This window comes from Pseudochaenichthys georgianus, chromosome 8 (assembly GCF_902827115.2).
Source record: "Pseudochaenichthys georgianus chromosome 8, fPseGeo1.2, whole genome shotgun sequence".
NCBI lineage: Eukaryota > Metazoa > Chordata > Actinopteri > Perciformes > Channichthyidae > Pseudochaenichthys > Pseudochaenichthys georgianus.
In genome coordinates this window covers 20,671,332-20,684,861 of record NC_047510.2, presented here as the reverse complement: position 1 = coordinate 20,684,861, position 13,530 = coordinate 20,671,332, and the positions used below count along the sequence as shown (strand labels likewise).

Genomic DNA, 13,530 nt, shown 5'->3' with positions numbered 1-13,530 from the left:
CTATGATTATAATACTTCTAACCATCTATGACCTCAGAATATGAGCAAACTTTGTAAAAGGACAGAGGAAATAAATGCTTCGGTACTATCAAAGCTTGGCTTGGTCTCAGAGGGTTTCTGTAAAACGAAGAGGTTAGTTCTCATGTGCTGATGACCATTCTGTTGCCAAAACATATCATTATTTTATTGTTCACTGTACAGTTACTAAAGGTTCTTCTGAAAGGAAGGCTGCCTTAAACCGTGGGCTTTTCCTGGATGTCTATTCTCTATGGCTTTATATCTCTGTTTGTGGATAGGAATTTACAATTAAAAAAAACCTCAAACATCAAGCAATGTGAGACAGCAGTTTTGATTTCCTGATTATACAATTTCTTATACAGCTTCCCACTTCTATAAGGGTTATTTCATGCAGTAATGATTTTTGCAAGGAGAAAAAACAAAACTGACATTGGCACATTTTTTCTTTTTCTCCCTGCAGGAAAATGGTTCTTAGCATGCAATTTATCCAATTACGGATTTACAGCAGTGCGAAGTCGACCATATGATACAGCCTAAGTCTATTTTTCAGCCTTTGGAGCAAATCCAATCATTCCAAATGGTTGCTGATGGTAATAATTTCAGCAGTATTGTATTGATAGTGGGTCCATGGGGTGGAAACAAACAAAGCACATGAAGAAAAGGAGAGGGTACCTGGTGCAGCTAAGGTAAGTACACCCCAGGCCCTGTAACCCTCACCCAGTGCCCCACATAATGCTCTCTTTTGCCCTGGAACACCCTGGAGTAAGATCCCCAGGCTGGCCCCAAGTCCCCCCTAAATCTTATCCAATACCCCCAATACTGTCTCTTCAGCCCCTGGCTTTAGCTTCCAGCATGCTCCAGTGGCCCAGACACAAAATCTTTGGCTTACTTTTTCTAAGTGTCAAGATTAAGTGCCACAGGCAAACAAATCTTTGGCAGCCATTTCTAGGTGTCAGAAGAACAGAGTATCAGGACCACAACAATCTATGGCAGATTTTTTCCAAGTGTCATAAGAGAGTTCTTAGACCACAACAATATCTGGCTGATTCAGTACAGCTCCATATTTGCGTGGTGAAGCGGGAACTTGCCACAGCGTGCCAAATATGTGCACTATCAGATTCAACAGAGTGTGCCCACACCAATGCTGTAAGTCATGTGACTTTTCCTCTCCTGAAGATCTGATGGTGGCCAGACCCTTCATTCTGTCTGCCACCATCTTCCTGAAGTATTTTTAAATAGTTTATTGTGCATGCCAAGTTAATATTTATATGGGTTGTTGATTTGACGTTGTGTGGCGTTATGCAGCATTACTCATATTATAATGTTTTATCAGGATTAAAAAATATACTCCTATGTGTGAGAGGGCTTCTTGGTGTATCATGTAGGGTCATATTATATATTATCCCAAGGGAGGCAGTCTTCTCATATGCATAATTATTTCCCTCTGTTATCTAATAAAGGGCTTTTGTCAGTATTGGATCACATTCACCTTTTCTCCACATACTTCATATTCAGCAAAGCACTGATACATATTTCCATTCAAAGCAATGTGTTACAGATTGCTTTACTGGTCTTCCTATCATAATTACATCTTAACTTTTGAGCTCATGTTCTACAGTTTAAGCCCCTGGGACTCTTAGCCACACTCATTGCAAACCGTAAGCTTATTTCCTCCATGAACTGATGGTCACCTGCTGCTTATCAACATAACATGTCATAGAGAGAGAATATCAGCTCCCTGGCATCTACACATTTTGTGAGTTTGATATGGTTAAGTTCATAATTATCTGCTGCATAGCTTATGTGTCTCTGCCTGGTGCCGCATAATAAGTGGGCAGCAGCATTTTAATCTATCCATCTTCATTCATGTTACAGTCTGCTCTTTAGACTCATGAGTATGTGCATTGTGTTGCAAAGTTTATCGACTTCATACAACATTGATTCTCATATGTGTGGCTGTTTTCATTCTTGTACCTTACTTACTGAAGCTCTTATGTGTGTGGTTCCGAGAACACTTTCTCAATGCAGCTTTTTGTGGTGTGTGTTGCACAGAATTGTGTGCTAATAGAAACAAAGAGTGAAATTGGCACTCAATGCAGGCGCGCTAAGTACTCCAGATAGAGGCACTGTCCTTGTTGATGCTGAGTCCTCGTTCAAGAAGGAACTGAGCCAACATCATGCAAGGCTAACTTGAGAGGGCTACCACAAATAATACAATTCTCTTTCTGTCATTGATATCTCTCAACCTCAGTCATTTCATACCAACATATTTTTTTTTAAGAATAGGCCAAATAACAGAGACACATTTGGGTTGGCAACTTTTCCAATATCCACCGTTGAATAACCAAGGCTGCTCATACATACACTTGAATGCTAAACTAGACAAGAATACACACAAGAGCAATGCAGTGGCACATGGGTAATGCATTCCAAACAGCTGACAACCATTACGGATAATGGCTCTTGCTAAGGACAAGGTCTCAGATTCATTCTCGTGTTAAGTGCCCTGTCTGAGTGACAAATAAGGACTCATTAAACGCTGGTTTGTTATACATTTGACAAACACTACTGGGGACCAAGTGTACAGAATACATTGAGAAAGTGAAGGTGGTTTGTGAGGGCTGATAAAAGTATTGGATTGAGGGAGTGGTGATCGTGGTGGGGGCTCTTGAATGAACTTTAATGACTTCATTCACTGAATTTTAAGCAGTTTTGTCAGTGTTTAAATAATAATAATTCTGTACACACTGTGAAGACCACTGAGACAAATGTAACATTTGTGATATTGGGCTATATAAATAAACAAATAAATAAATAAATAATAAATGCAGCGTATTGTATCATTTGGATAGCTAAGAATGCAAATCAATGGAATGTAAAGTCATTCAGTAATTACACAGATAGGGCTCCTGGTGGAATAATGTTCAATTGTTTCTAGGATGTGTGGGGAATATATGAAGCCGCAGCCCGGGGAATTTAACACTGTATGTGGACAATAAGTGCCAATATATACTAGGACAAAATGAGCACTGGTGGAAGCTGCAATTTAATCTCCCAGCACATCATGAAGACTAGTCAAGATATTGTCCATCAGCCTTGGACATGAATGCAAGGTCATAGAAGGCTGACAGCTTGTCCTGCATATATACTGGGGCTTTTCACTTCTTTGCAAAGGTTGCACTTTTTATTTGGTAGTAAAGAAGCTGGAGAGAGGGAGAGATTGATTTTGTGGGCTTCAGCTACATGGGCTGCTTTTGTGTCGGGAGTTGCAATTTAGATTTAGAAGACAGAGGGCCTGCAATCAGGAGGAGGTGGTAATCAATTTTTCTTGTTTGTTTGTGTGTGTGTGTATGTGTATGTGTATGTGTATGTGTGTGTGTGTGTGTGTGTGTGTGTGTGTGTGTGTGTGTGTGTGTGTGTGTGTGTGTGTGTGTGTGTGTGTGTGTGTGTGTGTGTGTGTGTGTGTGTGTGTGTGTGTCTTACACACAGCCGCAGAGAAGACCCACGGACAGTGGAAATGAGAGGAGCCTGTAATGATAACAATCCTGCTTCTCTCGCTGATACTCAGATACTGTCCACGCTCCTCATTACCTGCTTCACTTTTATTACATGCGGCACGTTTTTTTCTTGCTACCTACATCATACTCATCATTTTTAATATATATTTATTTATGATGGTCGTGGATGTTTTCTAGACAGGCAAACCAATTTAGAGAAACTGTTATTTTAAAATAAGAAAAATCCAATTTTCGAGGAAAAGACAATTTTGTCAACAATAACACCAAATACCTGTTAACCTTTGTCTAATGGAATCTAAATAATGAGGGGTTTGTGCAGTTTGGAAGACTGAACATTTGGCCTTGGAGCACAGAGGAGTTTTTTTTTTATAAAAGTTTTCTGAACACTTTATTATAGCTTGAGGACAGTTGAGCCGGCTGGGTCTTCATTAGTTCAATACAACACAACTGGTTTTTGGCGGGCACTGTTAGTGCAGAACATGTTTTCATCAAGTGAGCGCCATGATCCTGTGAATGAGAGAAGGACGATAGATGAGCATACACTATCACATTTGTTTTCACCTTGAACACACCATCACTCCTGGACACACAGACATAGCACTGTTGCTTGACAAAAAGCCACATGGCATGTCTGGCCAACAAATAAAAGATCCATCATTAATTGGATTCTACATTCCAACAGATTATCAAACAATTCGTCAAGCAGAGCTATGTATTCTTTAGAGAAGTCATCATTGTGATTATAGCTAAATTGAAGTAAAAATTGATAACTGGAACGTTAAAATCAATACAATACATCTTGCTAAGAAACAGATGAACAGATGCTGACAAGACTTAATTAGTGAAGTGTCTGCTTCATGTTATGACAAAGCAAAAGAGAAGCCGATTGGACTGGTGGACGGAGCGGTCCAGTGGGGGGAGACGCCCTGCTTCGCTGTAAGCTTTACATTACATGTCTCCACACTGAGTGAGAAGCAGGTGGCACTGTGAACCACCAGTCTGCTATTAATTCATGCAAATATCTGAGGGATGAGCTTGTGATGTGAGTGAGAATAAGTGGGGGCACAGTTGTTCCAGCTGTGGTTTAAATGGATGGACCAAAAGCACAGCTGGAGAATGAATACTTCCTATGAAAGTAGGGAACATGATCTGTCCCCATAGCAGTGTGACGTCAGCTGAGCTGTCTGTCAATGTGCAACGCTGTGCCAATTACTGCTCATTTACTCTTTAGGTCTCAGTCACCATGCTGTAATCCAATCTAATGAGATGTGCAGCGCTAATACAGAGATAAACCACTACAGGCGATAAAATGCAAGGACAATAATCTGGGCTCCCATGTGAGTCCCTGAAGCCAAGGCTCACTCTCCTCCTTCTCATTATAGCAGATGTGTGGTGTATATACAGCGACAGGACAGGACAAGAGTGACACCCACACAGCACATAAACTGGACTGTGAAATAAACGGGATGCCTGCAGATTGGCTCGGAAGCTAGGAGGTAGTTTATTGTGTGTGAGGATGAGATGGGAGGAACTGATTTTCATTTAATGACCAGCTGTGTTATGTGGACTCCACAGACCCATCTAAAAACATGGGCATACAAACAGGTCCAGGTTCAGAATGTGCACCTTCAGCCTGGAATGATAATAAGACTTGGCTCCAGCTGACATGAATGTTAAGATATTTCACTGACGACCATTGGACCAAAGTTTGCTGCTCCCATTCAACCTTGCCATCCACTCGTTATCGAACCCTCATCATATACTAGAACATATCATCATAATATGTAATATCAGTATACAGTCAGTCACATCGACAACAAATGCAATAACGTATTTGTTTTGCCACCTGGGGGCAGCAGAAACATGTAGTGAACACAAGACACAAACCTCTAAAACACTCATCATCAGTATATCTTCACCTTTTATAATGCTTTTGCAAACACGTTTATCCCATTTAAACATCCAGCAGTTGTAGGGCAACATTAGAAACTAGAGAATGCAATTCCTGAAGAAATTGCTAGTGGGAATGCTTTATGTTGAAAAGCTGACGCTAAATTGCTATGCTGAAATGTAATGTGTAAGAAGAAAGTGAAGAATTTAGATTGAAATGATACATGAACACTGGGGGCTTGAATGTGTGATGAGAGAAGAAAATAAAGTAAAAAGGCTTGGAAAAGCAGCAGAATATTTGAAGTGCAAACTTCTGAACTAACTTGATGGTGAATGATCTGTCGCCATGGCAACGGCATTTGATGACACCCCATAATACGCTTAGATGCGTTGATGGTTGCATCGTTACCAAACCTGTGAAGTTGTGGGGCGTTTGGAGCAGTTTCACTGAAGTTATGAGAAAACCGTGTTTCATGGCGAGCATTGTGTTGCCATGGCAACGGCATTTGAAGAAATCTCAAAACTGTTCCGTAGATGTCTTCACGTCTGGACTGTTAGCACAAATGTGAAGTTTGAGCACTTTTTAAACATTTCCATAGGAGTTATAGCGACATCATGTTTTATGGCGAGGGATACGCATCCCTCCATGGAAACGGCATATGGTGAGATCTCAGATTTGGCGTAGAGCTGTTGAGGCATAGACCGGTGATATACAAGTGAAGATTGGGGGACGATTGGACCGTGTCGATTGGACTTACAGCGACATCCTGTTTATATAGTACAGTGTGCGAAAAAGTACACGTCCCACCGTCCGGGACGTGTTATTTACAATATCGGACAAGTAGATCTTTCAATTGACTTGTCCGGCGGACAAGTGACGCTTTTCGGCCTGATTTATTGACAAATTATTGATACATTCAGTTTACAAAAGGCAGAACTCATTCGCAAATTGTACGTGCCCGCCATTATTCGTTTAGAAATGTTAGTTTCGGTTCTGCTTGTCGATTCCTAAGGAAATGCATCTCGCCGCTTTCTGTACAGTTAGACGGGGGCGGGGCGGAGCGGGGTGGGAACAAATAACAATTGTCCGGTACCGGGATTAATAAGAGTTGTGAGGACAGGAGGCGAGGCCGAGCCCCGCGGACCGCAGCTCTCTCTCTCTATGCTCCGTATCAGCTGATCGCTGCGCGGTGCAGCTCAGCGTCTTTCTCTCTCTTTCTACACACACTCTTTCTGCCCGTTTAACAGCCTAATCTTTGTCAAACTTTCTTATGTTCTTTCTCTAACACATAATGAAGGTTATTAAGCAGGGATGTCAGTATTGTTTATGAAGCAGGGTATAGAAAGTACATTATTGAAATGAAAATACTATTTATTTACTTTTACAAACAGTGAGCAGCTGCAGCATGTGTATTGCAGGCAGGGCCGCCCCTGGCCAACTTGGGGCCCCAAGTGACATTGTGAGATGAGGCCCCCCCCCCCAACCGACAGGAGTTAACTTTTTTTTTTTCTTCGAAACAAAGTAGGCTAATATAATAATATAAATATAATTCCTGTTTATTATTATTATCAACACTTTTTTATGCAGTGAGGTAAATGGTTGTGCATGTATGTCGTTCAGTATGCGTTTACAGGTGAATACGTCTGCATTTCCTGCCAAATACTATTCTCAAAAAGATTAAAATATAATTAATGCAAATAAACAACTTCTATTAATAATAGCGGCCCTGATTGCAGGACATGTGTAAGCGTGCAAGCGTCTTTGAGTTGTAGAAAAGCGCTAGGCCTCTAGGCTATACATCTAATGTGTCATTATTATTATTATTATTATTATTAATGTCCTATGTGTTGGACATGTGTGGTTGGACTCTGTCTCACAGGCAGGTTGCAGTGTAACATCAGAGGAGACTGGGCCAACTGTACATTCTCAAACTGCACCACTTAGAACTAACTAAACAATGCAGAGATTATTTTTATATAATTGTATTCAATAACCGAAAGAAATTAAACAGTATGAAGTGATTTGTAAATAGGAATACAGATTTTACTTAATGTTTTCATAAATATATTTTTCTCCCAGTTTGTCATGGGACTTATTTTTACCCTCTCAAAGAACCGGAATCGAGAAACAAAAATAACCGGAATCGAAAAGCAGAACCGGAATCGTTAAAATCCAAACGATACCCAACCCTATGTGTGATGCATTAAAAGCTTACCGCTCACTTACGTTAGCGGTGTCGTAAAAACCGTGGGAAAATGTAAAATACGATGGCGAAGAAGAAGATTCCAGTGGCCCCACATTTTTGTCCATTCTGGACAAGTGAAAAATGTATTCGGACAAGTAAATTGCCAAACTCACTTGTCCATGGACAAGTACTCTGTAAAAACTTTTTCTCACACTGTATAGACATTTTTATTGATTGGGATAAACCCCTTGAGATGCACCATCTCGTTTTCAAGGGGGTCCCGACAATAGCAACAACTTACAGACATACATAAACAAAAAGACAAAATGCAAAACATGACACACAAGACAAACCACATACAGTTTGTTAAGTAAAATTCAAGCATACAATCATTACAATTTGAGACAGTCAAGCAAATCAGTTTCATCAATATCAATTTCATTAATAACAAGTACAGACCAGTTGAAAGTGAGATGATAATGCATGTTTAAACATACGCAATGATGCAAGAGATCTAATAGCAGCAGGTAAAGTATTCCAGTCAGTTGGGGCTTTGAACATGAACGCTCTTCTGCCAATACATTTTTTTGCAGAGGGGACAGAGAAATAAATCTGAACAGAATGTCTAACTTGATGATTTGGTGAGTAGGGTACAAAATACTGCTTTAAATAAGGGGGATAGTTAAGATAAATGCATTTAAATATCAGCTGAAGCCAATGCATGTGTCTTCTTACATTTAAAGAAGGCCATTTAAGTTGGTTATACATTGTGCAGTGATGTGTACGAAAAGGACAACCAAGAACAAATCTGCATAGTCTATTGTAGGCTATGCTGTTTCATGGCGAGTTGTCTGTCGCCATGGCAACGGCATTTGATGACACCCCATAATACGCTTAGATGCGTTAATGGCTGAAATGTTACCAAACCTGTGAAGTTTTGGGCTGTTTGGAGTATTTTCACTGAAGTTATGAGAAAACCGTGTTTTATTACATTACTCTTCTCTTGACCTTCGGCATATGATGATGACACCCCATAATTGACGTATAGCTGTTGAGGGCAGGACCATTAACCTTTATCTGAAGTCTGCTGCTCTGAGCATGTCAGTTGGAGTGATGACATCATCATGTTCCATTACACAGGTGTTTATATTTGAGCTAACGAGGTGAAAGTATGAAGGAACAGTTAGCAGTTGAAGTCGCATGAAGATTTTGAAGATTTTTCAAGTCTGAAGAGTTTCTCCATTGACTTCAATGTTAAACATTTGATGAATTATGGGATGTATCTCTGGAATTATTAAAATAATAGCCATCGATTCCCGACCGAGCTGAAAGTTTTAATGTTTGAACGGAGTTTCTGCGATGTTCAATGTGGGAGGAGAAGAGGGCCAAAATTCCGGCGGAATAATACACTTTTCGTCCGTAGAATAACATATAGTTGGAATGCTGTATCAGCATTCCCACTAAATCAGTTGAACTAGTGCTTCTGGCCAATAATATGGCTCTGTTTTTGGTCTCTACCATCTGCTGAGGGAAATATCTGTTATTTTTAGCTGTTAATGATTTACAATGCTCACCAGCTATTGCAAACCTTATTTTGTCTCTTGTGCTGGTAGTGGCCTGGGCCACGTGAAGTTTCATTAAAAAGTAAGTAAACCTTTCGTAAAAGGTTACACTTTATAAGAGTATAAAATGTATCACATACATTATACACTGAACAAAAATATAAATGCAACACTTTTGTTTTTGTTCCCATTTTTCATGAGATGAACTCAAAGATCTAAAACATTTTCTATATACACAAAATAACCATTTCTCTCAAATATTGTTCACAAATCTGAAAAAATCTGTGATAGTGAGCACTTCTCCTTTGCCGAGATAATCCATCCGACCTCACAGGTGTGGCATATCAAGATGCTGATTAGACATGATTATTGCACAGGTGTGCCTTAGGCTGGCCACAATAAAAGGCCACTCTAAAATGTTCAGTTTTATCACACAGCACAATGCCACAGATGTCGCACGTTTTGAGGGAGCGTGCAATTGGCATGCTGACAGCAGGAATGTCCACCAGAGCTGTTGCCCGTGAATTGAATGTTAATTTCTCTACCATAAGAGAGATCCTGAGGCCCATTGTTGTGCCATTCATCCACGACCATCACCTCATGTTGCAGCATGATAATGCACGGCCCCATGTTGCAAGGATCTGTACACAATTCCTGAAGGCTGAAAACATCCCAGTTCTTGCATGGCCAGCATACTCACCGGACATGTCACCCATTGAGCATGTTTGGGATGCTCTGGATCGGCGTATACGACAGCGTGTTCCAGTTCCTGCCAATATCCAGCAACTTCGCACAGCCATTGAAGAGGAGTGGACCAACATTCCACAGGCCACAATCAACAACCTGATCAACTCTATGCGAAGGAGATGTGTTGCACTGCGTGAGGCAAATGGTGGTCACACCAGATACTGACTGGTTTTCGGACCCCCCCAGACCCCCCCAATAAAGCAAAACTGCACGTTTCAGAGTGGCCTTTTATTGTTGCCAGCCTAAGGCACACCTGTGCAATAATCATGCTGTCTAATCAGCATCTTGATATGCCACACCTGTGAGGTGGGATGGATTATCTCAGCAAAGGAGAAGTGCTCACTATCACAGATTTTTTTTCAGATTTGTGTTTATAGTTCTGGTTCCAAAGATCAAATATGGGAGATTATAAATTAGTATATTTTGTTTGAATTTAGCTAGAAAGTGTAATGGGTATACAGTTAATTGCGTGGCAACATTATGAGGGCTATATTTAATTTCCTGTTCATTAATGGAACATTCTATAAACGTCAGGTAAAGGGGCAGGGCTTGTTCGGTGCTACAGAGGAAGACAACACACTTATTAGTGATTGAAGACCCGGGCTGTTTCTCAATCTCGAGGATACTGGCTTCCAAGCCAATATTTCAAGGATGCTACTTCATCGAGTGCCGCCGAAGGACTGTTCCAATCTCCAGCATAGCCTACTTGGAATTCCACCGAGGCCGCATCCTTGGTTTGGGGGAAATTTCGAGGCTGCACATGGGTAGACTTTGCGTCCTTAAAATCCCCACAATGTTTTGCGCACGGACCAATTTCAAAAACCCTTGCGGAGAATGGCTGAACCGACGCAGCACACATTTAAATGTAAGTATATAGTGGCATAGAACATGTGTTGGTAAATATGTTACTTTGTTACATTTGTTTGTTATCACCAAAAATGTGTTCCGTGAAAGTAAAGCAAGTTCATAATTAGATAGACATCGTGAGTGTTAGGGAAATTATTGACCTAGACTCCTAGATATGACGTACAGGACCAACCCTGACGTTTGTTTATCTCCTTTAAGGACATAGGCTGCTTGAGCCATAATGTTATTGTTCCCATGCTGTGACCGGTCAACACTAGGTCACAGATGGTCTGTTGTTGTGAGTGCACTGGGACGCTTCCTTCTTTGTTGTTTGTGGACTCCAAGGTATGACATCTTCGAGGCCATAAGTGACGGACGCAAGTGACTCAGTGTGCCCAACTGGTTAAACTATCTTATCAAGATATGTTGATTACTCTCTTTGAAACCAGTTAAATGGGCTAACAAGAGAGAGGCTCTCCAGAATTGACATGGCAACCACCCGTGCAGTCAGACCGTGACTGCTGTGACTTGTGATGTGAATTCTCCGGCCGTAACTCCAAATAAACCTCCAGTGTTTGACATCGAAGCTCCTGCTCTACCCTGTCTCCTTCCTGAGTCGGTGACTCCCACTGCATTGCTACACAGAAGTTTCCATTACAGTGAGGTATTTATTTTCGGTACAGTTTATGTTGAAACCGTTAGAGAGAGTGGCACACTTGTTAGCCTGTTCCATTCTTCTTCGTTTTCCGAAGCCGTGGCTTGGAAGCATACTTGCTTCGTTTCTGAAGGAAGTGACTTGGAAGTACGCGACTACCAACACAGAAAGATATGGACACAAGATGTGTACAAATGTATTTAGTATCCTATCCATTTGAACATGATTTAAGTGGGGGGTGGACCTAACATCCTTTAGGGGGGTATGAATATATACTTGCACTTTGAGTGCAAAATTAAGAGATCTATGGATACATCTCTCAACATCAATATGAAACAGAACTGTAAGCAGATTTCATTTTTCTTTCTGGACATTTCACAAATCACTCCCCTTTTAAACTGTATTCTTGTTTATTAAATTAATAACAACTATTTTTTACTGTCATATAGTATTTTATACCTGTTTCTCATCTATTCTCTTATTTTTTTATAACTATAATGATCATATAAAGGTGTGCCTTTACCTCACTGAGCTGAGGTTATCAGAGCTGCTCAGTCTTTCAGGAGAGAGCTCTCTAAAGCTCTCCCCCCGCGGCCGCTTACACAGTAAATTCCAATGTTAATAAAAGCACACAGAAGCTGTATATGTTTTTTGGGAGTTTGATTTATTTTAAATTAACACAAATACAAAATTAAAACCTATAATTGCACACTAAAACCATTATTTCAAAAAAATAACTATTTCATATAAACCTCTGGTTTTTACTGGGGCAGTTCAACTTGATTTTGGGGGGGGAGTGCACCTTTTGGGCGCTGTACGCAAGATATAGGCGTAGTTCTGTTAGTATAAGATAATAGGATGTACTTTGTTGATCCAAAATCGAGAAATGGTGTTGTTATGAAATAAAAGATTTTTTTTATTTTTTATTTCTAACTTTTTTTCTCCTTTTTTTCACAATTTTCGGCGCCCCCGATGGGTTGATGCGCCCTTAGCATTCGCCTATACTGCCTTTGCCAAGGGCCGGCCCTGACCCCAGCTATCCTATGGTTAGAAAATGTGTGAACTACAAGAGGTGAATACGATGCGTGCTTATGTTTTTTCAGCTTTTTCAAACTTTCAGTTTGAAGTGGAATACACAAATCGTGTAGCTATTTGCTTTTTAGCATTAGTGTAATTAGCTTTGTTTTTATATTTTTAGCTTTACATTTGAACCAAGTGGTTAAGCAAGGCTGTTGATAAACCAACATCAAATAGCACATGGATTGTTACTTAGCTGATTATGCAAGGGAGATGAGAGGAGTGGGAAGTCTTCTTTGTACCAATGGTGTGATCTTTGTCCCGCCTACAGTGTGCTCCTGATGCTTCTCTTTGCTCTGTCGGACATGCAATGCATTACCCCGCCTCCTCTTATCTAACTTCTCCAAGGACTGGTGAGCACTGATGAACTGGTACTTGTATTTAAAGCTTTTGAGAACAAGTGAAACGGCCATTACAAATGTAGGCCTCAATGCTCCAAACCAGTCTTAAAGCACTTAAAGACTTAAAAGTCTTTTTTTTACTTAAATGGTTATTGTTCTTATCTGCATTTATGTTGAATTAGTATTGTTTTTTCTCTGACCTAAAAATTAACGAAAGCTTGTGAAATTGCATGTATGAGTCATATTTAATCACTGGTTGTAAGGTTTCAGCGTTAGAGTCTGTGAGCTTATTGTTTTGTGTTTATTCTGGTGGCCTTGCAGTTTTATTTTGATGTTGACTCTGTCCTCTCGTTTCAGGTGTCATCACTTCCTGTGGTGGTGTGTCACTTGTCAGCTTGATAGTGATCTCCTGTTCTGGATTGTTTGCACCTGTGCCTCATTAACTGTTGTGTATATGTAGCCCTGTTTTTCTGTTGTCTTTTGTCGGTTCGTCTTGTCTCAACACTAAGTCCATGTCTGTATTTCCTCGTGTAACTTTGAGCAACCTAGTAGAGCCTAGTGAACTTTTGAGTGTCCTAGTAGATCCTAGATACCTTTGTACTTTGAGAAGTCTTTTTTATATTAAAAGATAGTTCTGAAGTCAAGAAGGAATCGTGCGTCTGAGTTCTTGTGAGTCCACCGTGTCACTGG

The 13,530-nt window shown here is 40.4% G+C and overlaps 1 long non-coding RNA gene across 1 annotated transcript; it reads left to right on the top strand.

Annotated features, from left to right (window-relative positions):
• Positions 1-11,263: 11,263 nt before the first annotated feature.
• On the top strand, positions 11,264-12,855 carry LOC139434329 (uncharacterized). The gene is made up of 3 exons (XR_011643688.1): positions 11,264-11,431; positions 12,415-12,494; positions 12,771-12,855. It is a non-coding gene; the product is annotated as an uncharacterized lncRNA (long non-coding RNA).
• Positions 12,856-13,530: the final 675 nt, after the last annotated feature.